This window comes from Microcebus murinus, chromosome 14 (assembly GCF_040939455.1).
Source record: "Microcebus murinus isolate Inina chromosome 14, M.murinus_Inina_mat1.0, whole genome shotgun sequence".
Taxonomy (NCBI): domain Eukaryota; kingdom Metazoa; phylum Chordata; class Mammalia; order Primates; family Cheirogaleidae; genus Microcebus; species Microcebus murinus.
In genome coordinates, this window is record NC_134117.1 from 17,456,249 (window position 1) to 17,460,283 (window position 4,035).

Sequence of the window (4,035 nt, forward strand, 5' to 3'; positions counted from 1 at the left end):
GCCAGGCACCTGCAGCTGCCCATCACGCCATCTTCCAGCCCAGCCCCCAATGACTCATGTGAGCCTTGTCAAGAAAGGGTGAAAACGGCAGACTCACGTGCTCCAGGAGGCAGCCCCCGATGCAGACATCATCCTCTGCCTCATGGGTGTTGGCCAACCGGGCACAGACGGCAGATGACAGGAGCAGCCGCAGAACTGGAGGCAGAGCTGCCACTGTCGGGAATGCCAGGGCTGGAGCGGCAGAGACAGCAGATGGCTTGGGTGACCCAGAGGAAAGCAGACACGTTCACCAGTCTTTGGAGCAGGGCTGGCATTGCCATAGAACGCATGAGTATGAGCCAGAGAAATTCTTATTTTTCCACTATCACCAAGACCCAGGCTTGTGTCATCTGGGAAGTACAGTGACCTCTATCCAGAAAAAGATAATAAATCAAAATCAGACAGATCCATACATACATGTACACACACGTGGATTTGCACATGTATAGACACGTGTATGTACTCACATCTCCATTGTTTGTGAATTCAAGTGTGTACATTTTCTTCTCTGCTGAGTCACTAAGTCATTTGAAAAAGTAGAAAAGAGACTCTTAACCCTTGTAGTGATTTCTTCAGTTTACCTGAAGGGAGAACTTCTTAGAAGAGTCCTTCAGGAGAGAAGCACTTGGAGCAAACCTCTGGGACTCATATAATGCATAGTGCCTGTTTTCATGAGCTCCCAGCAGCAGCGACCCCCCATTCCTACAGCCTTCTGCCTCCATGCTGTTCCTTGAGTTCGCAGGAGTGGCCGATTCACCACCCCAACCCATTTGTAAACCCCTTTGGCTGGGGGCCCAATCGCCTACCTATTTCCTTCCCATCCCAGAGCCCAGCAAATAGCAATGAACCCAGCAATCCTCCCTTGCACATTTGGAAGTTGGGAAATGGAAAGATAAATCTGTCCAGGTCGCCTCCCATGCCCCTGCCTGTTTCTCCCATGGGAGCCACCGTATCCAATTCCAGAATGATCTGCAGAGATAGAGTGAGCTGAAAACTGAACCAAGATCAAGGAATCGGTGTTGAAAGACACCATGGATGTCTCTTGTTTCATCATTCATTCAGCAAATGTTAACTGAGCACTTACAGAATGCCAAGCAATTCTTAAACTCCGGTGGAAGGTCAAGGGATGAGGCTGGCTGGCTTCCTCACTGGTCAAGCAGTTCTCTTTCTATGCAGTTCTCAATTGTTACAAATTTCATTCGCATGTTGAACCAAAATCTTTCTCCCCATAACTTATCTCCTTTGATTTGTATGTTAGTTTAAACCACATTGTCATTGAACTATGAGGATTTAAATGTAAAAACAAAACCTAAAAGGTATGGGGGATAAAAAGATAGGTGAACATATAATCTTAGGTCAGGAGAGATGTTTGTAGGTATGGCACCAAGGAAAAATTAAATGAAATTTTGATGTATTTGCCAACATAAAATCTGAAATATATATGTACATTAAATTAAAGGCAAGAAGTAAACTGAAAAGAAATATTTGCAACCTAGATAGGAAAGGAATAGCCAGTAGTTTTAATATTCACATATAAATCTGGCAAGATATTTTAATACATTTAAAATATTAATCATAATGCCCAGTACTGGGAAAAATTGGGGGAAATGGGGGTACTCTACACATTGGTGGTGTATTGTAGGGAACAATTTCGCCAAACACATCAAAAACAAACAAAAATGTTCATAACCCTTTGTCTGTTTGTTTATTTATTCATTTGTTTGAAGAGACAGGATCTGACTCTATCACCCAAGCTGCAGTGCAGTGGCACTATCATAGCTCACTGCAACCTCAAACTCCTAGCCTCAAGTGATCCTCCTACCTCAGCCTCTCAAAGTGCTAGGACTACAAGTGTGAGCCACTGTGCCTGGCTAAAAATGTTCATAACCCTTTGAATCCTATAACTTCTACTTTCAATATTTTATTAAGGAAATAATAGAGGATATGCACAAAAATTCATTTCTAAGGCTGTTCATCCTAGGATTCATTATATTAGAGAAAAAAAAATGTACAAAATAGAATTTTGTAAATTGTGGTATATCTCTAGAATATTTTGCAACACTTAAAAATGGTTTGCAGCAAAATATTTAATGACTTTGAAAATTATTTATAATATTTATGTATATTAAAAAGCCAAGTTGCAAAATACATTCTTTCAAAAATAGGACTATATTGTATATACCTTGTATATCTGCCTAGAACAAAATAGAAAGTTTAGCTGAATGGATTAATAGATAATTGTCAGAGATGGGATTAAGTAATCCTCCCACATTTTGTTTTGTAAACTAAGATTACATTCAGTGGTTTAAGTAGCTTTACTACACAATTAGCCCACATCGAGTCTTTCATAAGAAATAAAGCTCAGAGACATTTTTTCTCCTAGTCTTTCATAGTTGACGTTTTGAACCTAAATGCCAGCTTTCACATTTATCCCTACAGAATGCCATCATTTTCCAGCCTGCCAGGGTCTTTTGACTTCTGTTCCTGTCATTGGATGCCTTAGCTTCCCAGCTCTGTACCTTCGAGAAATTTAATCACGCACCTTCTCTTCCTTCCTCCACCCGCTGTGGGTGCAGAATTGGTGGCCCAGCGGGCGCCTCCCCTGTCTCAGTCCTGCATGGGCAGAGGCCCCGGAAGGGTGAGAGGCAGAGCAGTTTACAGCGTCAAACACAGCAACGACAGGGAGCAGAATTGCGAAGAAGGGGAAACCATACGGAAACAGAGAGATTACATGGAGGAGACACAGAAAAACATTCTGCCTCCAATCTGATTACGCAGCCAAAGAAATAAAACCTCTGGGGCCAGCTCTCTGGCTGCCTGCCTCGTGCACAGAGCCGGGCGCTGTGGCCGGCCCACCGGGCATCAGTCACTTAAATGGCAACGATATCTGACAGACAGAGCACCGAGCCGCGGCCCCGTGCGGCCCTAATGTGGTTAGAGTTGGAGAAATGATGCGTCAGAGAATGGGCTAAAGCGGTTAGTGTTCCCTGGATGCAGCAGGGGCAGGTTCTGCCGGCCTGAGCAAAGCACCTCTGTTGTGTTTATCCCGAAAGCCCCTGAGCTGGCTCCATGCTGGTGTCCTCACCACTCATCTCAGAACCACAGCCAGTCCCAGGGCTCACAGCCATGCCGCCTCCTCACAGCTCTTTCTTCTCCCTCTGTTACCTTCCAGAACTCTTCCGGGCCACTCGCCTCCCTCATCCCTCAGAGCCAATTTGATCCTGAGCCAAGATGCAAAGTGCTCCTGCCTGCTGCCCCGCCCTCATCTGCGGCCACCAACTGCTTCCTGCTCCCAGGCATGTCCTGGACCTTCCTGTCCTGCAGGGTCTGGCTAAGGCCACCTTCTCCTGAAGTCTTCTCAGGCTTTTAGCCAGAGTTAGGACCTCGCTCTAGTGCTCACAGGGCACTTTCTCTTATTTCTCTGTAGCATTGCTCAGGTGTGGGGCGCAAGGGAGGGTGCAGAGGGCCTTAAAAAGGCGGTTGCAGCTCATACAGGGAGGAACCACCACCACCTCCTGCCCTTCTATGCTTTGCACAGAGCGTAAAGCCAAGCACATGGGCTCGCTGAGCATTGGCTGGAGTTTTCCATGTTCCAATTCCAAGGGTTTCACCATCCTTCCCGACAACCATTATTACATAAATATCTACCTACTTAATATTCTGAAGTCTGAGGTTAGCAAAAGCCCCCTACTTTCAAAAGAAACTCATTATAATCATAACTACTATGATTGTTATAAATTGCCTTCATTTACCACGCAGCTGCTGTGAACCAGGCCCTATTCGATGTGCTCTGAGTATATCGTTTCTAATTTTCACAATAATACCTCAAGGAAAGTCCTAAATCCTCACTAGAAACGGGGAAATCCGGGCACAGAAAAGTTCAGTGACATGCCAGAAATCTAGTTACTCAAAATGCATGAAGTCAGGATTTAACTTCAGATCTGCCTCGGTCCCCATATTCTCTCCACTGTTCAGTGTTTCCTGGCCAACTTAAAG